The sequence below is a fragment of the Leopardus geoffroyi genome, chromosome D4 (genome assembly GCF_018350155.1).
Source record: "Leopardus geoffroyi isolate Oge1 chromosome D4, O.geoffroyi_Oge1_pat1.0, whole genome shotgun sequence".
Classification (NCBI taxonomy): Eukaryota; Metazoa; Chordata; class Mammalia; order Carnivora; family Felidae; genus Leopardus; species Leopardus geoffroyi.
The window spans coordinates 91,521,027-91,547,494 of record NC_059342.1 but is presented as its reverse complement, the minus strand read 5'-3'; the positions used below and the strand labels follow the sequence as shown (position 1 = coordinate 91,547,494).

The window sequence follows — 26,468 nt, the reverse complement described above, 5'->3', positions numbered from 1 at the left end:
TCTGGAAATAGCAAAAGGGTGGGTCGTGTCACAGGGTCGTGGGGCCCACCTGAAAGAGCCACCCCAGCTGGGGCGGTTTGAGGGGGGAGACCTCTCATGTTGGCTTATGACCCAAAGCATGCAATAGATACACAGGGGGTGACACGGATAGACAGAAGCAGCTGTTCCTCAAAAGGAGGGGGTCCCGTCTGCCAAGGTGGCACCCGGGAAACACCTGGGTAACGAAGGTACCTCCCCGCTGACACCCCCCCCACCCCCAGGACCGAGGGGCCCCAGGGAGGGGATGGTATGGGGTGGGAAGGGCTCTTCACCTCTGTGACCTTCTTTCCAACACCCATAATCCCAGAGTCCTGGTGAGAAGACACATGACCAGCCCAGCCTGGGGGGCATTCTACGAGATAACCTGGCCACTGCCCCTCCTAACTGCCCCGGTCCTCCCTCCTCCGGAGGAGCAGGGACAGACTGACGCACTGTCACAGATGGGAGGAGACGACCACAGGTCGCGTGTGGCGTCCGGGTCGGGTTCTGAGCAGGAGGAGGAAGCGGACGGACGGACGGACGGACGCGCTGGCGAAACCCACATACGGTCTGTGCCGAGGGCGCCTTCTTGTTGTGCACGCACCTTGACCTTGGTGATGCAAGGGGGTGATGATGGGGAATCTGGGAGAAGGGTCTGCGGGAGCCCCTGTGTTACCTGCAGCTTTTCTGTAAATCTAAGAGCAATCTTAAATAAAAAAGTTTATTTAAACAAAGAACGGGCACACCCCTTGTCCCCCCCCCCCGGAGAGAGATGGGGTGGGGGGGCTTTGGCTCATCGGCGTGGACCAGACGGAGGCGCTCCACGCGAGAGGCAGCCGCCGGCCTTCTGCCACTCTTTTTGTTGCCCTGGATGGCCCTGGGCACAGGCGGGGGCCGGGGAAGCCTGGCACCCGGGTGGCCAGCAGGGCCGCAGCTCCCTCTGCGGTGCTGTCCCGGCCCTGCAAAGCTCTGGGGGGTCCCCTCCCCACTCCACCCTCTGACTCGTTTCTTGACCTGGGGTTCCGGCACCCCCAGGGCCTCTGTGGGGCCCTGGCGTTGCGTGCAGAACTTTGGAAGTATGGGCACGAGGCAGGGGAGTCTAGCGGTTCGGCCCATGGGTGTTGGCCCGTCCTGGCTCTGACCCTCTGGACGCCTGTGTCCTCTCAGCCTCGGTTTCCTTGTCTGTAAGGCGGGACAGCGGCAGCACCCGACGCAGGGCGGGCGCCTGCGGGGCCAGGGACGGGGCAGGGCTGGAGGAGGGACGTGCCATCTGGGTGGTTCCCTCTGAACCACCTCACATGGACTTTTCCTGTCCCAGGAAAGGGATGACCTGCTGTTTGGGCCAGACTTAAAACACTGACTCAGAGAACCCTACAAATCTTCTTTCTAAAATGAGCAGCTCGGGGCGCGTGGGGGGCTCAGTCGGTTGAGCGTCCGACTTTGGCCCAGGTCATGATCTCCTGGTTCGTGAGTTCGAGCCCCGCGTCGGGCTCCGTGCTGACAGCTCGGAGCCTGGAGCCCGTTTCGGATTCTGTGTCCCCCTTTCTCTCCGCCCCACCCCTGCTTGTGCTCTCTCTCCGTCTTTCAAAAATGAATAAACATAAAAAAAATTTTTTTTTTAAACGAGCAGCTCTCAGCAGCGCCTGGCTGGCCCAGTCGCCGAAGTGGGAGACTCCTGATGTTGGGGCTGTGAGTTCGAGCCCCTCGTTGGGTGTAGGGATCACTTAAAAAACTAAAATCTTAAGAAGAAATAAATAATAAGATAAATAAAATGAGCAGCTGTCACGATTAAAGCAGCCACAGGCCAAGTACCACCTTAGTGACTTCATTTGCTCCTGGTGTCTCCCAGTCACCGCTTGGCAAGGGCCCTGCGTGGAGCCCCGCCCCGCCTCACCCCGCACTCGCAACCCACGGGCCGAGAGCCATACCCAACGGATCCGTCCACACGTCGTGTGTCCAGCTCATCTGTGCTAAGCACCAGTCACGGACGGGGAGATTAATACAGCCGCAGGGCCACAGCCCTTGGGAGCGACACACGGCTTAAGACTTGTTGCCCCACGGTGGGGGCGAGTCCTGTGAGGTGTGTGAGGGATAAAAAGAGGGGGTAGGATCAGGCAGGCTCCCTGAGGAGGAGACCCCTGAGAGCCTGAAGGGACATAGGAAAAGTGAGCAGCAGGAGCCAGGGAAAGCCAGGCAGAGGAGACGAGTGTTCCCAGCAGGAAGAACAAACAGCTTATGCAAAGGCCCTGTGGCAGGAAGGCGTTTGGTGAGTCTGAGGGCCAGGATGCGCGATCGGCCGGAGCGTGTGGGAGCTGCAGGCCACGCTGGAGACGTGGCGCAACCTTGACAGGGCCGTGTCCCGTCCCGCTGCTCTGTGGAAGCTGGAGGCTGCTGTGGTTTCACAGGAAGAGACAGGGAGTGGACACAGTGGGGTGATATTCAGGAAGCAGGACCCGCAGGAGATGGTGGCCGACTGAACGTGGGGAGTAGGGTGCTGGTGGGAGTCAAGGGCATGACACCAGTTCCCGATGGGGCATTTGGGGCACGGGGATGCCTGTGCCCGAGGCAGGGAGCCCCACGGCTCTGCCCCTCCATCTGCCACCTCTCAGGACATCCTCGCTGTCGGGCCCATTGCCAGTTGCCCTGTTGAGTCCTCAGCTCATGTCTCAGGGCTGTGACCGGGGCCCTTCTGCTCCTCTGGCTGCACGGGCACCGCCTCCTTCATCCCCCAGGACCCCGCAGTGCACGTTCCCCACCATCTCCATTTCACGGCTGAGGAAACTGAAGCTCAGAGGGGTTTAGCAACCAGCTGGAGGTCACACGACAAGGGGGGCAGTTAGGACTCAAACCCAGACCCGCGTGACGCTGAAACACACACCCTCCGCGATCACCTGTGCCGGGCCTCAACAGCCGGTGCCCAGGGGCCACTGTTGCGAACCCTCACCTGACCCCCCGCGCACACAGCGTGGGGTGCGCAGGTGCTCGTGAGATAGAGGACAACTTATTTTCTGGTGCCCTTTTAATGGCTTGAAATTCTTCTACTGCTATTATCTTTGTGGGAACCTCTCCAATTTTCATCTATTATTTATATATTTTTCTAGTATTTATTTATCTTTGAGAGACAGAGAGACGGAGCCTGAGCAGGGGAGGGGCAGAGAGAGAGACGGAGACACAGAATCGGAAGCAGGCTCCGGGCTCCGAGCTGTCCGCACAGAGCCCGACACGGGGCTCGAACTCACAAACCGCGAGATGGTGACCTGAGCTGAAGTCGGACGCTTCACCGACCGAGCCACCCAGGCTCCCCTATACCTCTCCAATTTTAAAGGCAGACTGCCCTGAAGACAGCAGTGGCCTTCATCCTGCTGAGCACAGAGACCTCAGAGTCCTGCCTCCCCCGCCCCCCACCTCCCCTCCCATCTGTCTTGGGACATCATCAGGGGTTCATATGAGCTCTGCGAGATAGACACCCAAAGTGATAACAGTAAACAAGGCAGAGGGAGGTGGCCGGGGCTGGGCGGGTGGGGGCTCCTCCTCTCTTGCAGGTGGAAAGGCAACGTGGGGCTGCTGCCCACATCCAAGACTACTCTTCACCCCAAAAAGAAACCCCGTACCCACTGAGCGGTCACTCCCCACACCCCCTCCCGCCAGCCCCTGGCAAATACCCATCTGCTTTTTGTCTCTACGGGTTTGCACACTATGGGCGTTCGACATCACTGAAATCCTACAACATGTGATCTGGTGCCTGGTCTCTTTTCACCCGGGGTACCCTTTTCAGAATCCAACCACGTTGTGACAGACGTCAGCACTTGGTTCCTTCTCATGGCCGAATCCTATCCCACGTGCGGACATTGGGGTTCTTCCCACTTTGGGGCTCTTACGAACGATGCTTCTATAAACTGTGTAAAATTCTTCGAACACCTGTTTGCAGTTCTCTTGGGTTCCCTTGGGTTGCGAGTGGAATTGCTGAGTCGTATGGCAATTCTGTGCTTACCTTTTCCAGGAAAACCACCAAACTGTTTTCCAAAGGGTCTGCTCCATTTCCCACTCCCACTGTACAAGGGCTCCAATTTCCCCACATCCTTTCCAGCACTGGTTGTTTTCGCGGTTTTTGTTTGTTTGTTTGTTTTGTTTTGTTTGTGTTTGTTTTTGTTTTTTAATAGTTATCCTCCTGGGTATTCTCATTGTGGCTTTGACTTACATTCTTGATGACTAATGGTGCTAAGCATCTTGTCATGTGCTTGTAGATCATTTCTAGATCTTTGGAGATACAAAGGTTGATGAAGTCTTCTTAAGGTCTTAAGAATTAAGATCTGTTCAAGTCTTTTGCCTGTTTTTAAGTTGCGTTGCTTGTCTTTGGGCTGCTATGTTATAAGAGTTCTTCATATATTTCGGATACTAGACTCTAATCAAATACATAATTTGCAGATATTTTCTCTCATTCTTTTGGGTTGTCTCTTCACTTTCTTTAGTGCTCTTGGATGCATGAAGGTTTTTAATTTTTTTTTTAACATTTATTCATTTTTGAAAGGCAGAGAGAGACAAAGCGTGAATGGGGAAGGGAGAGAGAGAGAGAGGGAGACACAGAAACAGAAGCAGACTCCAGGCTCTGAGCTGTCAGCACAAAGCCCTACCTGGGGCTCAAACTCACGGACTGTGAGATCATGACCTGAGCCAAAGTCGGACGCCCAACCAACTGAGCCACCCAGGCGCCCTGAAAGTTTTTTATTTTGATGAAGTCAAATTTATCTGTTTTTTCTTTTGTTGCTCATGTTTTGGCTTAGTATCTAATAATTCATGGCCAAATCCAAGGTCTTGTAGATTTATCCCTATGTTCTCTGCTAAGAGTTTTGTGGTTTTAGTTTTTACCTTTAGGCCTTTGATCCCTTTGGAGTTCATTTTTGTATATGGTGTGAGGAAGGGGTTCGTTTTTTATTCTTTTGCATGGGGATATCCAGTTGTCCTGGCACCATTTGCAAAAAAGATGATTCTTTCTGTGCACTTTGGTGCCCACATTTTTTCTTCTTAGGATGGCATCTGTCATTTTTGATTAGGGTCCACCCTAATGACCTCATTTTAACCCAAATACCTCTTGAAAGACCCTATCTTCAACTACAGTCACATTCTGAAGTTAACGCGGGTTATGACTCACGTAAGAATTGGAATTCACCCCATAACAAGATCGTCTTTCTCTCCCCAGTTCTTTTAACGTGGTGTACTGCATTCATTGATATTGACGTGTCGAACTACTCTTTCATTCCTGGAGTAAGTCTCAGTCGTCGTGTCATCCTTTTAATATGCTGCTTGCTGGTATTTTCTTGAGGATTTTTGTGCCCGTACCCACAAGGGATATTGGTCTGTAGTTTTCTTGTGGTGTCTTTGTCTGGCTGGGGTACGAGGGTAATAATGGCCTCATAAATGATACGGGAGCGATCCCCCCTCCTCTATTTTTGGGAAGAGATTGAGAAGTACTGCTGTTAATTCTTTAAACGTTTGATGGAATTCACCAGTGAGGCCATTTGGTCCTGGGCTTTCCTCTGTTGCAGGTTTTTGATTACCTATCCAACCTCTTTTACTTATTATAGGTTTTTTGAGATTTTGTGTTTCTTCTCTCTTTAATTTTAAAAAATGTTTTATTGTTTATTTTTTGAGAGAGAGAGAGACAGAGTGTGAGTGGGGGAGGGGCAGAGAGAGGGAGACACAGAACCCGAAGCAGGCTCCAGGCTCTGAGTTGTCAGCACAGAGCCCAACGGGGGTCTCAAACTCATGAACCAGTGAGACCATGACCTGAGCCAAAGTCGGATGCCTAACCGACTGAGCCCCTCAGGCGCCCCAAGATTTTGTGTTTCTTCTCAAGACAGTTTGGCCAGTGTGCACATTCCTCGGGGTTCATCCATCTCATCTAGGTTATTGGATTTGTTGGCAAACCCTAAAAAGGAAGAAAAGTAAGCCCAAGTATCTTCACATAAGAAAGTTAACCCCCCATTCTGATTCCTGCTTCTACTCATATGAGCTTCTCTCTTGTTTTCCAGGCCAATCTACCTAAAGGATGGTCTATTTTGTTGATTTTTTTTTTAAAAAAATGTTTATTTATTTTGAGAGAGAGAGAGCAGGGGAGGGGCAGAGACAGAGGGAGACACAGAAACTGAAGCAGGTTCCATCGAGGCTCTGAGCTATCAGCACAAAGCCTGATGTGGGGCTCAAACTCATGAACTGTGGGATCATGACCTGAGCTGAAGTCAGATGCTTAACTGACTGAGCCACCCAGGCACCCTCTGTTTTGTTGATTTTTTTCAAAGTAGGCTCTATACCCAGTGTGAAGCCCAATCCAGGGCTTGAACTCACGACCCTTAGATCAAGACCTGAGCTGAGATCAAGAGTTGGACACTTAACTGACTGAGCTACCCAGGTGTCCCTGTTGGTTAAAAAAACAAACAAAAAATCTTTTAATCTTTTGATTTAGTCGGTCCTCTCTCTTGCTTTTCTATTATTTATTTCATTCATATCCTCTCTAATTTGTATTGCTTCCTTCCTTCTGCTAGCTTTGAGTTTAGTTTGCTCCTTTTCTAGTTCCTTTTGGTGGGAGTTCAGGTGATTGATCTGAGATGTTTTCTCTTTTTTAATATAGGCACATATAGCTATGAATTTCTCTCTGGGTGCTGCTTCTGCCAAACCCCGTAAGTTTTGGAATGTTTGGATTTTTTTGTTTGTTTGCTTAGTATTTTCTAATCTCCCTTGTGATTTTCTCTGACCCATTGGTTGTTTCAGAGTGTGTTGTCTGATTTCCACATGTTCATGAATCCTCAAATTTTCTTTCTGTTAGTGATTTCTCGCTTCCTTCGGTTGTGGTCAGAGGAGATATTTTGTATCATTTTAATATTTTTAAAAATTTATTATTTATAAATCTTTAAATGTTTACTCAACTTTGAAAGAGAGAAAGAGAGAGCAGAGGAGGGACAGAGAGAGAGAGAGGGAGAGACAGAATCCCAAGCAGGCTCCACGCTGTCAGCACAGAGCCTGATGTGGGGCTCGAACCCACATACTGTGAGATCATGCCCTGAGCTGAAGTCCGATGCTCAACCAACTGAGCCACTCAGGTGTCCCTCATTTTAATCTTTTTAATAAGTTTTTGAGACTTGTTTTGTGGCTTAACACGTGGTCTGTCCCGGAGGACGTTCCCTGGGCCCTTGAGAAGCATGTGTGTTCTGCTGCTGTTGGGCAGAGCGATCTACATGAGTGTTAGGTCTGGTTGGCTATAGTGTCATTCACGTCCTCTGTTGCCCTGCTGATCTTGTCTACTTGTTACATTCATTATTGGAATGGAGGTGATGAAGTCTGCAGCTATTCTTATTGAGCCGTTATTTCTCCCTTTGATTCTGTTAGCTTTTGTTTCATATTGCCCCTTGTTGGGGGCTCTGTTTGTATGGGCATACATGTTTATTATCATTATATGTTCTTGTTACGTTAAACCCTTTATCATCATATAATGTGTTTCTTTGTCTCTTGTAACAATTTTGGTCTCAAAGTCTAGTTTGTCTGATATTAATATAGCCGCTCCAGCTCTCTTTTGGTCACTGTTTATTATTTTTTAAATGTTCTTATTTTATTTTTGAGAGAGAGAGAGAGAGAGAGCATGAGTGGGGGAGGGGCAGAGAGAGAGGGAGAAACAGAATCTGAGCTGTCAGCACAGAGCCGACACGGGAACACTTGAACCGTGAGATCATGACCTGAGCTGAAGTTGGGTGCTTAACTGACTGAGCTACCCAGGCGTCCCTGGTCACTGTTTAAATGGAGTATGTTTTCCTATTCTTTTACTCTTAACTTATTTGTTTCTTTGGTTCTAGTCTCTTGCAGACAGCATATGGCTGGATTATGTTTTTTCCCCCTTTCATCCATCCTGTCAATTGCTGCCTTTGAATTGGATAATTTAATCCATTTACATTTAATGTAACTACCTACACAGAAGCACTTCTGCTGTTTTGCCATTCAGTTTAGATATGTCTTATATCCTTTTGTGCCCCAAATTCTTCCACCAGTATCTTCTTTTGTATTAGATATTTGCTACTGCACCATTTTCTTTTCTTCTCTTTTACTAAATATTTTTAGTTATTTTCTTATTGGTTGCCCTGGAGATTATAATTAACGTATTAATTTATAATAAACTATTTTGTATTGGTTTCACTAGTATACAAAAATGATGCTTCTGTATCAAGCCATCCCTCCCTCATGTTGTCATTGTTACAAATTATATCTCTATACGTGATCCACTGAGATAGATTTATAGTTATTGTGTAGTTGTCTTCTAAATGGCATAGGTAGAAAAAGAGGTGTTACTAACCAAAAATATGTTAATCTGACTTTTGTATTTACCGAAGTAGTTCCCTTTACTGTTCTTTATTTCTTCATGTGGATTCAAGCTACTCTCTCCTGTCCATTCATTCCTCAAAGGGCAGGTTTCTAGCAACAAACTCTCAGTTTTTGTTTATCTGAGAATGTCTTGATTTCTCTTTCTTTTTTACGAGATAGTTTTTGCTGGATATGGAATCTTGGTTGACAGGATTTTTTTCTCTTTTAGCACTTTGCATATGTCATCATGCTGCTTTCTGGACTCCATGTGGTTATGTGTGTGTGTGTGTGTTTTAAGTTTATTCATTCATTTTGAGAGACGGAGAGAGCATGAGCAAGGGAGAGACAGAGAGAGAAGAGAGACTATCCCAAGCAGGCTGTGCACTATCAGCACAGAGCCCAACACAGGGTTTGGACTCCCGAACCATAAGATCATGACCTGAGTTGAAACCAAGAATCGGATGCTTTACCAACTGAGCTACGCAGGCGCCCCACCTCCATGGTTTCTGATGACAGATAAGCTCTTGATCATACTGAAGCCCCCTTGTACATGATGAGTGACTTCTTTCTGCTTCCAGGATTCTCTTTGTCTTTCAACATTTTGATTATAATGTACAGATCTCTTTGAGTTTATCCCACCTTGGTTAACTTTTTTGAGCTCCTTGGCTATGCACACTTTTGTCTTTCATCAAATTTGGGAAATTTTTGGCTGTTATTTCATAAAATATTCCTTCTTCCCCAATGATTCTGTAATTTCCCCATTGTGCATACATTAGTATGCTTGATAGCATTCTGCCGGTCTCTTAGGCTCTGTTCATTTTTCTCTCTTTTCTCAGTTTCAATCATCTCAATCAACGTATCATTAAGTTCTTTGATTGTTTCTTCTGCTTGCTCAAATTTGTGATGGAGCACTTCTAGTGAATTTTCTGTTTCAGCTATTGCTCTTTTCAAACCCAGAATTTCTATTTGGTTCCCTTTCAATATTTCTATCCATTTTATTGCTGTTCTCTATTTGGTGAGATATTGTGCTTACGGTCCCCTTAATTCTTTGTGCCTGGTTTCCCATAGCCCTTGAGTATATTAACAGGGTTGATTTAAAGTCTTTATCCAGGAAATCTAACGTTTGGGCTTCCCGAGGGACCATTTCTATTAATCTCTTTCCCAGTATACTGGCTACACTTTCTTGCTTGTTTGCATGCCTCACATTTTGTTGTTGTTGGAAATTGGACATTTTGAATATTATAACGTGGCAGCTCTGGAAGTCAGATTCTCCTCCCTCCCTAGGGTTTGCTGCTGATGGCTGCTGTTGCTTGATTTTTCTGAACTAACTTTGTAAATCCAGTATTCTGTGTTGTGGCCAGCAAAGTGTGTGTGGCCACAAAGTGTCTGTTTGATTAGCTCAGTGGTCAGCTAGTTATTCAATGGAAATTTCATGCAATGCTGACATTAAACTGCCTCTTCCTTGATTGTTTTTCCAGTTTATGTAAAACTTTGACTAGTTTCCAGAGTTCAGATAAAGTATATTCTGACAGTTTTTGCCAGTTTATTTGCTGTTTCTGCAGAGTTATGGGCCCTTGGAGTCCTCTGCTCTGCCATTTTTGCTGACTTTATCTCAGCCGATTGCCAGTCAGATCTCGTTTTCTCTGATGGCTTTTGTTCCTCTGTGATACGTTTAGGGGCACACTGACTCGTTTATCCTGCTTGTGCTTGAAGGATTCATTTCCTCCATCTATTTTGTTCAAGTTTCATCTATTATCTGTATAAATATTTCTTCTCCCCTTTAATTCTTAATTCTGTCTATCTGGAGTTCCTATTAGAAGGATGACATAACACCCCTTTCCTGTTTTTTAAATGAATGTTCCAATTTTCATATTTTCCACCTCTTTGTTCCTCTAACTAATTCTCTCTTCAACAGTGTCTAAGCCACTCTGTATCCCTTCCTCCGAGGTTTAAATTTCCATGTAGCCTGTATTTTTGTTTTTGGCTTTTTATTTTTTAGCCTGTATTTTTGATTTCTAGAACTTCTAAGATTTTTTTTTCAAAATTTCAAAATTTTTGTTAGCCTTTTTTTTTTTATTATTATTTTACATTTTCAATCATTCTGAACATACTTATCTCGTCATCTCGGGATTCCTCCTCAGAGGCAGGGGATAGGAGGAGGGAATACAGACAGGGCCATGATGTCACAGGACGTCAACACAGATAGCTTTCCTGCAGGTGGCAAAGCCAAGAGGGGTTGTCACCACGGCCTTGTAATGCCAGGGGCACCTCCACTTTGAGCGAGGATTCCAGGAGACCAGAAACCGCAGCACTTCCCGGGCCAGCCCGCCTCCGTTCTATTACCGTGATTGTTTCTGCAAACAAAACGTAGGTTTTGGTTCATAGCAATACCTGTTTGCCATGGAAGAAAGCAATGATTGTCAAGGAGAATAAAGTAAAAACACTCACAATCCTGGTTCCCTCCCACGCTTCGCTGCCGCGACCACCCGAGCCCAGCTTCCCTGGCTTCCTTCCCGGCTTGATCTTTCCCCACAGCACCGAGCACCGTCAGGCACCCTCATCCCCTGACTGAGGCTCCTCACGCTTTTCTAAGAGAACCACCAGTTAAGAACAGGAGCCTCCGGTTCCTCAAACGTGCCCCTCGCCTCCCCTACCAAAACGCAGCAGGGTCCTAGAAGGCGCCTTGCGGGTGAAATGTGAACCTCACCTGGCTCAGGCTAGTTAGCAATTTAACCTCGCTGTGCCTCCATTTTCATCTGCAAAGTGGGCACAGTAACCCCTACCTCATAGAATTGTCTGCGGATTCGGTGAAATTATGTGTGTAAAGCTGCTGACACCGTGTGCTGGCACACAGTAAGTGCTCATTAAATGACTGTGCAGTCAGAAACCTCTGCCCTTCACCCCCAAAGCTCTCTGCAACCCAGCCTTTGTAGAGACAGATAGCCCTTTCTTAAAAAAAAAAAAAAAAAAGGGTTTTTTAACGTTTATTGATTGTTGAGAGACAGAGAGAGGCAGAGCGCAAGCAGGGGAGGGGCAGAGAGAGGGAGACACAGAATCCGAAGCAGGTTCCAGGCTCCGTGCAGACGGCTCGGACCCACGAGCCGAAGTTGGACGCTTAATCGACTGAGCCACCCAGGCGCCCCACGTGGGGCTCAGAAACTTTTTTTTTTAATGTTTATTTATTTATTTTGGGGGGGGGGCCGAGGGAGAGAGGGAGACGGAATGAATCCCAAGCCGGCTCTGTGCTGTCAGTGCAGACCCCGACACGGGACTCAAACTCACGAGCCGAGACATCATGACAGGAGCTGAGATCAAAAGTCAGACACTTAACCACCCAGGTGTCCCCTTCCTTTTTTTTTTTTTTTCCTTAAGTTGTTCTGAAGGCTGATGAGTCTCCTGGGAAGCTGGGGAGGACTCACAGTAACTATTTATTTATCTATTTATTTATTTATTTATAAGAGCAAGCAAGCGTGCCCTCATGAGCGGGGGACAGGTAGAAAGAGAGGGAGAGAGAGAATCCCAAGCAGGATTCGGCTGTCAGTGCAGAGCCTGATGCGGGGCTCGAACCCACGGACCGTGAGATCATGACCTGAGCTGAAATCAAGAGTCGGATGCTCAACTGAAGCGCGCCATCCGGGCGCCCCACAATAACTAAACTTTTGAGAGACTTGTGTAGAAACCGTAATGCAGTAATACAAACTGCTCGATGCCTCCAGGGTCATGACGGGCAAAGACCGCATGAATGCGGAGGAGGCAGTTGAGGCCCTGGGCCCCGTCCTGGCCTGAATGTGGGTTTAAGGCTGGGGAGAAGCTTTAAGGCCATGGCCTTAAGGCTTCCCGCAGGGTTCTGTGTGGGGGTGAATGGGGCAGCGGCCTTAGCTGGAGGAGGTCTGGCTGTCCTGAGGTTTCCAGATGCAGGCTGCAGGGTGGGACAGGAGCAGGAGAAAACAAGTCATTCCTTCGTGCCAGACCCCCCATAGGCCCTGGGGACAGAGCCCTGCTGTCACAGACCTGCCACACTGGAGCGGGGACAGCCGATAAATGGGCCATGCAAGTAAGAGACGGAGGTGGAGAGGGGAGCCCCGACAAAGTTGGGGCCACAGGCCTGGCCTTTTGCACACACCCTTTTCCCTCCCACAGCAGAAAGCTCGGGCCCTATTTCTGTACTCTTTTGACAGATGAGGAAACGAGGGTTGGGGAGATTAAGTGATTCCGTTCCGGGCACTCAGCAGTCCCCAGAGGCCCAACCTCAGTGGCGCTGAAACTCCAAGAGCCTGGGCTGATTAGGGGACGGTCACTGGGGCCGCCGTGGGTTTCTTCCCAAGGCAGCCCTGCCTCTCAAGAGGCCCCAGGGAGGGGCCACGGCACCAGGCCTGACAGGTAGTTAGCCAGGGGCTGGGATGCCCAAATGCCAGCCTCTGTCACATTCCTCTTACAGATTCTGCTCCTAGAGACTTCCAGCCTCACGGAAGGTTACCCCACTGAGCCACCTGGGCAGCACAAGTGAGCACGAGGAAGGGAAAGGTGGGGACCCGCGTCCTTCCATCAAAGGCAGGTCCCCAGGGAGAGCCCAGGTTCCTGCTATATTCCTGGCGCGGGTACTCTTTGGGTCAGCAGGCTACCCAAGGAGGGTCCTCAGGGTCCTGGACATTCGGTCAGCAGCCTTGACAGCCTGGCTGGTCAGGGGCAGCCTCTGTGGACTCCAACCAGGCTCTGCGAGGCCAAGACCAGGTGGAGAGGATCTTTGGTTTGGCCCGAGGAGGAGTGAGGTGGGATCATCCTGATGGCGCGTGCCCAGGACGTCCTAGAGGAGGAGACCCAGACGACAGGAAAGGAACGCAGCCTTGGAGATGACTAACACAGGAGTCTGTAAACCCGGGCTTCCGGAGGGGTGCTATCAGGACCATAGGTCTAACGTGTCAACCTGCACATTCTCATCATCCACTCCTTGGCCCTCTCCCACTTTGGAAACTAGAAAGGCAAGGTTTTCCCCACGGGCACCTTGCTCTGGAGTCTTGCCTGGGGTGTGTAAGGGGTCCTGAGCTCCCAGGGAAGGGGCAGCGTGGATGATCCGGGAAGGTGTTGGCCTGTCCTGCGAACTGTTTCCCAGGCCGCCAGGCTCTGGCATCTCGGCTCTCCCACATGTTAGCTCTGTGACCCAGGGCAAGTCACTCCACCTCTCAGAGTCTCAGTTTCCTCACCTGTAGGACAGGTGGGACATTCTGGAACCACAGGATGGCTGAATGGGTGGGCTCAGGGGAGACCACACTCACTCTAACATTAGAAAGACGCATGCATTTCCGCGGGAGAACGCCTGAGCACGCTGAAGTAAACCCAGCGACCCCACGGGCTTGGGATGGGTCCATCCCACACAAGCAAACTTGACCTTGCAATTGGCAGGTTCAGCCAACACAGAGGAAAACCTGTCCCTAGACATTTTTATGGGGGTCTCACGTACGCAAGGTGCGTCCACCTTATATTACAGCTGGATAAAAGTGTTCTCGTGTATATACACCTGAGGAATGGCCACCCAAAACAAGACCCGAAACGTGTCCATGAGCTGAGCTTTTGAAAACACAGAAGAGCCAAGGGTCTCTGCTGTTACCTTTGTGGCCCACTCCTGGAATCTCAGGATGGGGACCTTTAGCTCATTCCTGCTCCTCCCGGCGCAGATGGGGAAACTGAGGCTGGCGGACCGACCAGGGCTTTGGGCAGAGCCGTGAACACCCCCTGCTCCCTGCCAGCTCCGGCGGTTCGGCGCCTTCTCGCACGCCAGCGGCATCGGGCTCTCGACCCCCGCGCCAGGGGGACACGAGCTGGGCGGCGGGCCCAGGCGGAGAAGGGTAGACGGAGGGGGCGCGGCCGAGGGCGGCTCCTCCCCGGGCGGGGCCGCCCCTGCGCGCGCGCGCGCGCGCCAAAGCCCCGCCTCCGCCCTTCGCGCGCGCCCCCGCCGGGCTAATTAGGCGCGCGGTTTGTTTACAAACACGGGGCTGGGCAGGTGCGCGCCGCCCCAACGGTGCGCGGCTGGGGTTCGAGGGCGGCCCCCCCACCCCCGGGCTCCGGGGTCCCCGGGAGGGAGTGGCGGCGGGAGGGCCGCCGCCGGCCGCGCTCCTGCCTTTTCCACGCCTCCCGCGGGCACCAGGAAATTCGCCCGTGGGCCCGAGTCCCCCGCGCGGCGGGGCGGGCGGCGGGGGATGCAGGGCTGGCCACGCGGGCCCGGGCTAGGGGCGGCCGCCGGGGGTCCCCGCCCCGCCCCGCCCCGCGCGCCCCCCGGGCCGGGCCCGCTCGCGGCCGGGTCGGCGGGGCGGGCAGCGGGCGGGGGCGCGCGGGGCGGGGCGCGGCGCCGGCGGGGCCGGGACATGTAGTCCGCGCGCCGCGGCCTCCCCTGGGCGGCCCCAGCGCGGGCCCGGCCGCGGACTACGACTCCCGCCAGGCGCCGCGGCGCAGCGCATGAGCCCTGCTCGGCTCCGGCGCGTCTATTATGCTGCCGGGGCCGGCGAGCCAAAGAGGAGCCGGCCGCGCGGGCCGGGAGGGACGGCCGCTGGAGCCGCCGAGGCCAAGTACGCCTTTCTCTTGCTTCCTTGCGCGCGCGGGGCGGCGGGCGGCGCGGGCGGCGGCGGGCCGGGCGGGCCGGGGAGCGCGGCCCCGTGCGCCCCGCGCGGGCCGCCGGCGCGTCCCGGGAGCCGGGCGCCCCGGCCGCCGCCGCCTTTGTGCGCGGCCACGATGCAACAAAGCGCGGCGGCCGCCCGGGGTCGCGGCGGCGGCGGCGGCGCGGGCTCCCTCCCCTCCGCCCTCGCCCGCGCCCTCCCGGCCGCCCGCGCCCCGGGCTGGGGGCGTCACCGCAGCTGGGGCGCGCAGCCCGGAGTTGGCACGGCCCGCGCGCCCCGCGCCAACCCGGCCTCCCGCGCCCTCCCTCGCGGAAGGGATTTTTTTCCCCCTTTCCTCTGCCCGCCATCTTTCGGAGGGGGGGAACGAGGGAGGACGCGGAGGGGAAGGTACGCGGCGGCGTCCCCGGCCCGCCGTGCGCGCCGGCGCCACTTTCCCGGCGCCCGCCCGCCCTGGCTGCGGCCCCTCGGGGCTCGCGCTGGGGGCCCGGCGCCGCCGCCGCCGCCGCCGCCGCCGCCGCCGCCGCCGCCCCCGGGGCGGGGGGCGAGACCAGGCCGGGCCCGCCTCGGAGTGGCGCGGGGCAGCTTGCTCCCAGAGTTAGAGGCCCCGCGCTGACTTTGAGCCCCTTTGAGTTGCTGGGTCGTTGTGGCCAGGCCAGGAGGAGACCCAGTTCCCGTTTTGAAATGAGCCTGAAAAGCGCTTAATCCGGGCGAGGTCGACATGGAGCGGGAGGAGCGGGGTGCTTCTCTCCTTTCCCACTCGGGGTGGGCACCGGCCTGACCATGGCACAAGCCCATCGGGGAGGAATGCCCGCCACGCAGACCTCGAACGTCCCCCTGGCCCTAGCGGGCTCCTCCGTGAATAAAGCTGGGGGCCCCGGGGAGCGCTCTCTCTCTCTTTCTCTTTCTCTCCCCCTCTCCCTCTCCCTCTCCCTCCACCGGTTGCTCATATGGGGGCAGGGCTAGCGTGGAGCCTTGTGCGGCCTCCTTTCCCTCGGGGGCCCAGGAACGATTTTGGAAAGCTGGAAGTGGGGACGCAGAATGGGGTCCGCTAGGTGGCCCGCTTGGGGCGGGTTCCTCCTGTGAATTCTCTGTTGAGCCCATTCCCCCAGTGTCCCTCGACCCTTCATTTTGTCTGAAAGCTTTCTGCCCAGACGTGCAGAACTGGCGTCCCTCCCCCATCTGCTAACTTGGTTATTGACTGCAAAGTTAACGTGGTGGGTGTGGGGCGGGTATTGTGCATCAGTGGGCAAACTAACGGGCAGGAGGAAAATGAGGGAAACAGTTCCTCCGGCCGCTCCTCGTGCTCCCCCACCCCACTGAGGACGAAGAAGGGAGTTTTGTTAGCTATCTCCCTTACTCTTTTCTTTAAGATGGGGATTGTTTTCTTGGGTCTGTGGCGTGGCCCTGGGAGATCCTGAAGTCTACGCAAAGTTGCCTGGCCTGGCATTTTGGTGGCGGCAGGGGACAGGGGAGTAGTGTTGGCTGCAAAGGGGTCAAAGAAATGTCTGAATCTGTGCAGGGGGTCAGTTCTCAGGAGGTAAGGACCTCTTCTCCTTCCCAGGGGCCCTTCGCAGCAGCCCTAAAGGTGGCCTCTCATTTGCAAATAAAGCTCAGTGTTTGCCCTTTTCTGTCTTGAGGCCTTGACGTGTGCTGGTGGTTACAGATAAGGAAAGATAGGGCACACAGCGGGGAGGGACAGGAGGTGACAGGAGGTGACGTGGGCAGCGGTGGGGCATTTCTCTCTGACCTTTCTGGTGACCTGGGGGGGCCTGCCTCAGCCCCTGGGCATGTCCCAGCCCTGCCACGGGGACGTCCAGGGAAGAGGGATTTAAGACGCTTTTTTGGGGTGGACGTTGGGCACCGTTTTGATCTTCCTTTTGTTTTTAGGAAGTAATTGATTTCCTTCAGCAACAGCTTGTGCGTGCTTTGGAAGTGCGCTTCGAATAAAGGACAGGATTTGTAAACAGTGGGCTCCCGCCTTTGACTCTCAGGCAGTCCTGGGCAGAAAGTGAAAGTGGAGGGGGGGCCCCTCCAGCGCACCGCCCAGCCCAGCTCCCTGCTGCAGCCCGCGGCTCCTTCCTGTGCCCGCCTCCTGCAGGCTGGCAACTTGCCAGCCGCCAGAGCCGGGTGCCCGGCAAGTGGTGAGGTGCACGGCCACTTCCTGGTTCTAGGTGGCGGAGCTTTCCTGGGGGAGCACTGTTCTCCGCACCCCCCCCCCCCGCCCCGAGCAGAGTGGTTCTGGTCCTTCTTTTTTTTTTTTCCTCCCTAACTCATCTTTGAACTGTAACCAGGGGCACCCCAAAGGCAAGCCCCGGATACCTGGCCTCAGCGGGTCGGGCGCCAGTTGAGGCAAGTCTTTGTTTTGCAAGGAAATTTTAGTGGACCGTGGCAGAAAGTGGCACCCTGCTCGTTGCACTCGTGCCTCTGGGAACTCAGGGTGCCCCAGGGACTCGTGTCTTCTTGGGAGCACGCCTCCCCTCCCGCCTGAGGCTTTGTCCTTTTGTTTGAGCGGAAGAGACCAACAGGTGTCCCCGCAGTGCTGGGCCGCCTGGTGTGCTTGGGCCCGGGCGCACCGGTCACCATCCAGGTGCCCAGGTGGTGCCTGCTGTGTCCACGGGGCCCTTTGGTGCTCACACCCCCGCTGCGGGTACCTGTGCTCCTGCCATCCGAGAATCGTGGGGGGGGGGGGGCGCTTAAAGGCAGAGTGTCATGTTTGGGGATCATTCACATGGTGGTTTGCATTTGAAGTCAGGCTCCTGGATGCACGTTTGCGGTGGAGGTGGCGGGGACCTGCGTGTGTGTGTGGCCGGGGCTTTCGGCTCCGCTGAGTGTTGATTTCTTCTGCCAGCTTTTAACTGTTCTAGAACAGAGTCTGCTCTCCACTGATCTCCTTCCTACGCCCTTTACAACCTGCAGCGAGAGCCAGCTGACAGATGTGTTTTGAAGGAAGCCCCCTCCTCCCCACCACAGGTCCCAGAAGTACTGGGCGGCCTCGTCAGAAGTTAGTGAGGTGTTTGGCAGTACTGTTCCAGCCCCTCAAAAAAAAGGCCACCGGGAGTGCAGTGACAGTTCGGGTGTTCCTCGCTCACTTTCTCTGCGTGCGGTTGAAGTCGGGCTCGGTGGCTGTTGTGGGACCATGATCAGGACGTGCTGGTGGCTGCGGTGGGGGCCCCGTTGGGGTCCTGGGCACCAAGTGCCCCAGGACGTGGAGGTGGGGATGCCTTCACCTGCTGGCTGCTGTCACGGTGGCCGCTGCCCGCAGACAGGAACATGTTCGCAGGTGCGTGTGGCCGGACCCTCGTAATGTGTTACTAGAAGGAAAAGGAGCCATGTGACTAAGCCGAGGGGATGCCTTTCCCGTACAGGGGCAGTGACCGGAGGGTGTCACGGGGCTGCAGCGTGCGTGTAAGGGGCAGAGAGTGGCACGGGCCTCCCGAAGGGGGTGATTCCCCCAGCTGATGGCCGGCTGCTTCCAGCACCAGCCCTGGCGTCGATGGGCACTCGCGGTTGAGAGCTCCGGCTAGGCTGGCCGTCAGCTCCCGGGTAAGGTCCGTGCCCTCTGGACTCCGTCCTCACTGCCTCTGGGCTGTCCCGGCCGGGCCGGGTGTGGGTCTGGGCTTAGAGACACAGATGACCTGGTCACTGTCCGCTGTGATGACAGAAAGCCCCCACGGGCCTGTCAGAGAGGCCGAGGAGCGCCGGGGAATAGAGCTTGGGGTACACGCAGGCACTTGGGCTGTGGTAACTCCACCACCGCGGGCGGGTTCCCAGGGAGCACGGGGCTGTAGTGACGTCACCACCGTGGGTACTGTTCCCGGGACCGCTAGGGCGGCGGTACTCCCAGCGCGTGTGGGCCGTGGTAACATCCACTAGATGCCGAGGGGGGCCAGGTGCTCAGGAGGTCCCTGCTCCTCAACGCCGCGTGTCGCCGAGCGGCCTTGTCTGGGGAGCGGAGGCCAGGCCGTGGTGGGCGGCAGTCTAGCCTGGCGTGGGGCGAGGTGGGGTCGGGACCCCGTCAGGCGTGGCGGTCAGCTCTCCGGGCTCCCTTGGCGGGTCCTCGGAGCTCCTGGCAGCCCGGCACGGCAGCGGTTGAAGCGGTGCCCGCCTGTGACGCGGTCTGGTTCCCGTCAGGCGACTGGGCGCTCCCGTCTCCCTTCCCGGGATGGAACACGCCGGGGCCCGTGGGCTGCACCCCACACCGGGCAGGCCCACCGCAGCCGCGTGGTAGAAAGTTGGCAGGTCGAAGCAGTGGCCAGGGCGCCGAACCCTGGTGCTCATGGGGCCGGGCCCCCGCCTCCGTATGTGTGCGGGGCCACTCGGCCTCCAGCGTCCTCGGGGAGACCGGCTGTCCCGAGCGGATGGTCCTTCCCTCCCCTGGACGAGTGTGGATGCCGGTCACTCTGTCCTCACGGCGTCTGTCCCCTGAAGACATTTCCCTTTGAGCCGCGAGTCACTTGCCCCTTCCCGGCCCCATGGAAGGTGTCATTCAGTGCAGCCTGTGGCCTGGCCTTGGGGGGTGCCCTGCGGGGATGCATATGGGTGTTGCTGGGCTCCCCCACCGCTGACACCAGATTCTGGCCCGCCAGGTGCCTGGGCCAGGGCTCAGCATATCCGAGCGCCCGCGCGCGCGTGTGTGTGTCTGTCTGTCTGTCAGTCAGTCTCTGGGCCTTCACACCCGTTGAGAGGCACCCTTAGTATGGTGGGGGGAGGTCAAGAGACATATGGAGATGTACGGAGACAGAGCCTCGCAGTGGCAACGGGGTGCGGCTGGTGAGCCGTGAGCCCCACTTGGCAGTGGGGTCTCAGGTCTGTGTCGAGGCCGATGTTCGGCCAAGAAAGCAGCCCTTCGGAGGCAGGCTTCCCCAAGGAGGGCCAGCAGGGTGGGGAGAAGTGTAAGACCTTAGCAAACAGCGGGCTGAAGAAACATGAGGTGGGCCAGGGGCCCGGGCCCCGGGCCCCCAGGTGCTGCGGGTACGGAGCCCAGAGGACAAGGTGGGGGGTGGGGGTGCGTCAGGAAGGTCGGGGCCGCAGTGCGGCTTGGTCTGCGGGCCGGGCACGGGGCCTTGGGACCGTCCTGCAGACCCAGTGGAGTGGCTGCATGTTGGATGGGCCTGGGCCAGCCGGGGTCGGGTCCTGTGCTTCGGGAGAGCAGGTGTGACCTAGACCCAGGGCGCGCTCCCTGCCTGAGCGGGTTGTGACAGGCCCAGCCTCCCGGTCTGCTCCCCTCCCCTGGGGTCCCCTCCCCTGGCCCCACAGGAAGAGGCAGTTGGCTCTGTCTGTCATGGGAGCCGACCCTGGCCTCACGGATCCCGTTTCCGGAGACTTGGATGGCCAGCCCCAGGGCGGCCGCCTGTCAGCGTGTGCCGCCTGGGGGCACAGGTTGTCCGGCTCTGGGGCGGCACTCCGCTCCCGTCTGCTGTGCGGGGAATCTGCCTCCTCCTGGCCGGGTGACCTCGTGCCCCTTCAGCCCCGAGCCTCCGTCCCCCCTGGAAGACGGAGCTCACACAGCCTCCCACGGGTGCCGTGCCAGGTGGACTGCGAGAGCCCTCCCGCACCTCCCTCAGGAGGCCGAGTGTTTGAAGGCCGTCCTTCTTGCTGGTGGGAGCTGTGGATCTGAGCAGGACAAGGCAGCATAGGCAGTCTCCGGCCCTGCCCCGTGTCCCCTCAGCCCCTCTGGCTGAGACTGGGGACAGACCCCTACCAGTGACCTCCCCCTTCAAAGACAGCGTCCTCGGTGCCTCCTCTCCTCCCAGGACGTGCCACGGTCTCCGCTCAGATGCTCCCCATGCCAGGGTCCCGCCGAGGACCTCCACCGACCCCTCCCCTATGGTCCTTCGACCCTCCCTTTGAAAGCTGGGGCTCCTGCCCCGCGCCCCCCCCCCCCAGGCCCAAATAAAGGCTCCTTGCTCTGGCCAGGCCAGCCTGGAAATGCCCCGTGTGGCCCCTGCCCCCTCCCGGTCTCATCCCCCCATGGCTGAAGGTGCTCCAGGGCCACCTGCAAGTGAGTGTCCGTGTGTCCCTCGTTTCTGTCCCCCGCCAGCCTCCGTCCCGCCTGCCCGGGAGCGTCCAACTCTGCCTGCCTCCGGCGCCACCTGTGGGCGGCCGCTGCCCCGTCTTGGGGGCGTTTTCCACGGTGGCGACTGGACCAAGGATCCTACTCATTTGTCCGGGGACCCCGAATAAGGTCTTTCCTGATGTCCCCGTGGGCTGAGTGAGCCTCCGGTGGACTTCTGTGTTTTGTCCGGGATCCTGGTTCCCCGTGGAGGAGGGAGGTGGGTCCCAGAGGCTGGGTCCAAGATCCTTGGGAAGCGGTGGGGGGGGGCCGGCCGGCTGGCTGGCTCTGGGCCAGCCCCCACCTCGCCGCCTGCAGCCCGGGGCCCGTCTCCCACCCCCCCAAGGCCCGGCACAGAGCCCCTCACAGAGTGGAGCGTGTGTAGCCCCTGAGGGTTGGTGGCCAGTCTGCCCCCTGCCCTCCCCTGCCACCTGCCCACTTTGGGGACTCCGGATCTCTGGCTTTCACTTGTGTTTGAGGGTTTTTGTGGTTTATCTGAGTTTCCGCTCTGGGCAGTTTCAGATCCTCCAGAGTTGAAGGCGGCCTGTCTCCACTTTGACCTTCACCCGCTTTGCACGTGCTGCCTTCCTGCCCTGGCGGGCATCCTCTGGGAAGTGGGGCAGGTCCCCTATGCCTCCGTCCTCCCCCTCCGAGGAACCGGGCTCCCTCCCTGCCTGGCGGTGCTGAGCGCAGAGTGGGCATTTGGCGGAGGCTTCCTGGCTGTCCCTGGAAGGAGTGCCACTTGCCTGCCGCCTGCAGGGCCGTGTCGGAGAGGAGTCCCCGCTCGGTGAACGGGAGGGCTGCCCGTGCAGACGGGGAGGGCCGTCTGTGCAATAAATAGCTTTCCGGGGTAGAGCGGCTGCCAGCGGGTGCGTGGGGAGCCGGAGGCTGCTGGTCTACGGGGAGGCTTAAACGTGAAACTAATCGCTCCCACGTCATGTGTGCTTACAAACCTTCAGGCCCACGTTCTAGAAGAACGGTTTCCAGCCAGCTGGCAGGCCCGCGGGCTCTGATGCCGGTGAATTGGCGCCATGCGTTTCGTTCCTGTTTAGCCCAGAAGACGAGACCCTTACCCTGTCCCCTGGGAGCGGCTGGGGCGGGGGCAGGGCAGACTTGGCAGCTTACAGATTCTACACGTCCCGTGTCTGAAGGTGCTGGGGTCTCTTTGGCACCCACACTTCCCGCACTTCGGACCTGCACGGGGGTCCTCTTCCTAGCCAGGTGAGGGGGGAGTGGGGAGCAAGGTCATGTCCCCCAGATCTCACAGCTGCTGTGAGCGGGGTGGGGGGGGGGGTTGCAGGGTCCTGAACACCCAAGGAAAAGGGGTTCACCCTGTTCTGGTGCTGTAGGAGCTTCCAGTGCAGTCCATAGACCCCAGGGTGCCCAGCTTCTCCTGGTTTGTCCTGTCTCCAGACCCCCACTCATTTTCAGGCTCCACCCCCACTATCGGGAAGCAAGCCCTGGGCGTGTTTCATTCATAAGACTCTGAGCGCCCGTCTCTGGAAGATAGGAGCTCCAGAAAACTTAAAGCCTCAATACCTCTACTGCCCCCAAAGTCCTAACGCTGAATCCAAAAGATTATCAAAGAGTGTTGAAGGAAACGCCCCTCGATTCACTTTGCAGCCTGGCTCAGGCGCCAGGGTCCGGGGCCATCACCCAGCAGCCCTCGCCCGCCCGTGACTGCCTGGAGTGTGCAATGGAGCAGCACAGGCCTGTCCCCTTCCGTGCGACCTGGGAGTCCCAGGTGGGTGTAGAAGTTGACCCCAGGGACGGGCAGCCTTCCGTGTCACGCGGATCCACCCAGCTACAATGGGGTTGGACCGTTCTGGTGCCCCAGTCTGCCTTTGTTTCCGCCTCGATTTGGGGGCCCCAGGGCGCCCCCACTGGAGACTCCCTCGAGGAGGTGCCGGAGGTCCCCAGCAGTAGATGCAGGAACAAGCCAAGCCGGCAGTTTTCTCTGTCTTCTGTCCCCCGCCAGTGCAGCAGGGCGGGCTTCTGCCCCGCTGTTTCTCCCCCCATCTGGCGTGGCCGAGGGGCGGGGCAGGGGTGTCCCGTGTTCCCGCAGGGAGCTCAGGCCTGTTGGGGCAGAGAGGGGCTGGCGCCCACCCGGAGGGGCAGGCCTGGGGGAGAGCAGTGGGTGCGGCAGGAGCCTCCCTGCTCCTCTGACACATGGGATGCTTCTGTGTGCGTGGCTGGCCGGGTGGCTCATGGTCATAACGTGTGGGGTTGGGAGGACGTTGAGGGGCCGGTCCCGGTCCGCCGGGACACGGAGGTGAGGTGCGAGGCTGTGTTTACCTTAGGCGGACATGTTTTCAACGTCTGTCCCGCGTGTGACCTCCGCGTGTCCGCACAGCATCCCGTAATGGGCGTACAGAGACTCACGGCTGTGGTCCCCGGCCCTTGGCTGTGCTGAGTCCCCCTCCCCGGGTGACTTGGGAACCAGGGCACCTAATTTTCTTCCAGCCCGACATGCCAGAGTCGGCCAGGATGTCCCTGGTCTCCATATCCTCGTGGGTGGGAAGCCATGCCGCCCGTGTTTCTGTCCGTGGGGCTGGTTGGGGAGCGCTCGGTAGGGTGACGGCAATGCTGGAGGTCGGCCAGTGAGGAGAGCCGAGTTTTGAACCCTGGTGTGGAGACCCGGGCGGGTGCTCCTTGCCGCCCTCTGTGCGGCCCCCCTGGCCTGGTGCCCTTGATGTCGGTGTGGTGACAGCAGGACCGTCCCCTTCTTCGGCTGCCTGGGTCCTGTCCCTCGAATGCCCAGCTCAGGAAACACGCCGAGGGCAGGGAGCCTCAGCCTTGTCATCTGTGAGCCTGCACGGTCACTGACCTCATAGGTCACACGCGCGTCTCGGCACCAGCAGAGGAGAGGGGCTCGTGGCCGCAGCCGGCCGCTCCGCGTGCCTCTCGGTGTTTTCTCTGCCGCTACCACAGCCTCGCCCGGGGTGGGGGGGGCAGCCGCGAGGGGGGCCCGCGGGTGGTGGGTGCTGGCTGGTGGGGTCGGCCCTGCTCCTGGACACGTCCCAGGGAGAGGCTGCTCGGGGCGCTGTGGGCGTCCGGGGACCGGTGGCCACCCTGGGAGCTGTTGCCGCGGGATTCCACGGCAGCCGACCTTCACAGCACGTTAAACCTCCCTGTCATCTTGCGCTTTGTCCATTACAGGTTTTTAGTTCGTGGCTGAACCCTGTGAGGGGGTCGGCTAGTGGTCCGTGTGAGTTTTTTTTTGTTTTTTTGGTTTTTTTTTAAATGTTTTATTTACTTTTGAGAGAGAGAGAGAGAGACGTGAGTGTGAGCGGGGGAGGGTCAGAGAGAGGGAGACACAGGATCCGAAGCAGCTCCAGGCTCCGAACTGTCAGCACAGAGCCCGACGTGGGGCTCACACTCAGGAACCGTGAGATCATGACCTGAGCCGAAGTCGGACGCCTAACCGACTGAGCCACCGAGGCACCCCAAGTTTTAATTTCTTTCTGGAAGCATCATTTGCTTCCTGGTCTCAGAACGCAGCCCTGATCCCACCCAGGGAGGCTGATGGATAGTGTGCGGGCTCCGTGTGCCTCCGGGCTGAGTGGTAGGAGCCATGCTCGCGTGCTCTGGGTCTTGTCCTGTGCTTTGCCCTGAGGGGGGGGCTGGGTCCGGGTAGCCTGGGTGTGGCCGGTGGGACCCCAGGGGCTGGCCACGCTGCTGGGTGCCACCCTGGACTTTGGGGTCAAGGTGGCCCTGGGGCTTCCCCTTCCGGGAGCTTGCTGGGCTGCTCAGCCCTTCCCCTGACCCCAGGTCCGCGGCCCCAGGCCTCGGAGGAGAAACGGGCGCTCCGAACGCTTGGCCGTGAACCGAGTGCAGGACTGGGGTCGGCTGGTGCTCGAGCGGTTTTTTCGAAATGGAAATTCCTGTATGCTCTTCCTTTTGCAAAAGAAACGGGTTTTAAACACAACCTACCTGTTCAGAAACCCAAGCAGAGAGTGAGAGCCCACGGCCTCGCGGGCTGGTGTGCAGGTCCTTGCCCATCATCCGCCTCCCGGTGGGGGTTCCCAGGGTGGCCTGTGGCCCTCCTTCGTCCTCGTCAGCGTCTGTGAGGCCACCGCCTGGCCCGGAGAAGTGTCCAGGGGGAAAGGCAAGGCCAGGCTTTCAGTGCGGCCCTGCTCGTCCTGGACCCGCCGTCCACCTGCGCTTGGAGCAGAGGTGACCGACGCCCAGGCCTCGGCTCCATATCGAGGGGTGACGGTGTGCGTGCGCCTGCGGGGCTGCGGCCACTCGACGCTGCCCGCCACGCCGGAGGGGATGACGCTAGGTGCCTGTGCGGTTTTATGACCAGGACCAGGGGGCCTCTCCCTGAGTCCCCCTCCCTCCACGGGTGCCTCCCAGGCATCAGGTATTGGAGGTGTGTGGCCCAAGTTCTCTGTCCAGCCTCCTCTGGAGAGGTGGGTCCTGGCACCTGGGCTGGAAGGGCTTGTGGGGGGGTCCCCAGCCTCTTCTGCTCTGGCTGCCCTTCCTTCCTCCCCGTTGAGCTGGTGCCTGGGCTGCCGGGGAAGGAGGACCGGCTCCCGGGAGGCGTGAGAGGCCGAGGGCTGGGTGCTATCACCCTCAGGTATTTGCAGGGGTCTGGGGGGGGGGGTGTCCCCGCCCGGGTTCAGTAGAGTGTTTGCAGGAAGGGGGAGGGCCCATCGCCGTCACAGTCCCCACAGATCGTGGGGCGTCTTGGGCTGGACGGTGCTGGGCCCCTCCTGCACGTCTCACCGGGCCCCTGAGCAGAGCTGGAGGCGGGCTTCACCTCGGGCCACCGTGGAAGGCCTCCTGTGGCCCGTAGTGACCGCTGACCTTCGGTGCAGGAGCTTCCGTGGCGCCGTCTGGGCCCCAGGTCGCAGCGGCTGCTGGTCTGCCCCTGGGCACTCCCCTGAAGGCAGGGTTGGGGACGCGTTCCAGTGTTTGTGGCCGACGCTGGCTCCCTGCTCAGCCCCGGGTTTAGAGCAGCAGTGGTCGGAGGAGGGAGGGAGGGAGGGAGGCCTTGGGGCATTTCTTCAGTCCTGGTGGCCTTCTGAGCGTGTCCCTGCGGTGAGCAGTGCCCATCTGTCCTCCTGCTTGGGGCGGGGGGTGGTTGGCCCGTGTCCCCCCCAGACCCCCAGATCGTGTTTTAGCCCCTGGCTGCATCCCACTTGTTCCCTGGCTTCCTGGGCCGGGTGGCCTAGGCCCACCCCCCTGCCAGATGCGATGCGCGGGGAGGGCTGGCGAGGAGGGCTGGCGGCAGGGGGTTCACAGGGATCCCAGCAGGTGGCAGTGGTGCTCAGGCCAAGCGTGGGCTGACCTGCCAGGAGTGGGGGTGGGGCCGCGGGGCGTGAGCACGACCCAGGTTTGCGCCCGGCTCCGACACCTTTCTGGTGGTCAAGACCCACCCTCATAGCATTGGCACGAGCTGGCACGGCCACCCTCCCCGCTGAGCCGCTGGCGGGGGCCGA

At 57.4% G+C, this 26,468-nt stretch overlaps 1 protein-coding gene and 2 long non-coding RNA genes across 5 annotated transcripts in view; 1 reads left to right on the top strand and 2 right to left on the bottom strand.

The window, feature by feature from the left end:
* BRD3 (bromodomain containing 3) overlaps positions 1-26,468 on the top strand; it is a 61,246-nt gene that overhangs the window by 14,142 nt on the left and 20,636 nt on the right. The window contains exon 1 of one of the 3 annotated variants that reach the window (XM_045468984.1): positions 14,728-14,921. The exons of 1 other annotated variant lie outside the window; for it this stretch is intronic. The gene's annotated coding sequence lies outside the window, so the exon portion shown is untranslated. Of the gene's footprint in view, positions 1-14,727; positions 14,922-26,468 lie in introns of those variants that run through there. One more of the 3 variants, XM_045468987.1, reaches the window with a different exon arrangement.
* LOC123593323 lies at positions 10,403-14,609 on the bottom strand. The gene is made up of 2 exons (XR_006710257.1): positions 13,967-14,609; positions 10,403-10,715 (listed from the first exon to the last, which is right to left on the bottom strand). It is a non-coding gene; the product is annotated as an uncharacterized LOC123593323 (long non-coding RNA).
* LOC123593325 lies at positions 24,598-25,859 on the bottom strand. The gene is made up of 3 exons (XR_006710259.1): positions 25,753-25,859; positions 24,955-25,100; positions 24,598-24,644 (listed from the first exon to the last, which is right to left on the bottom strand). It is a non-coding gene; the product is annotated as an uncharacterized LOC123593325 (long non-coding RNA).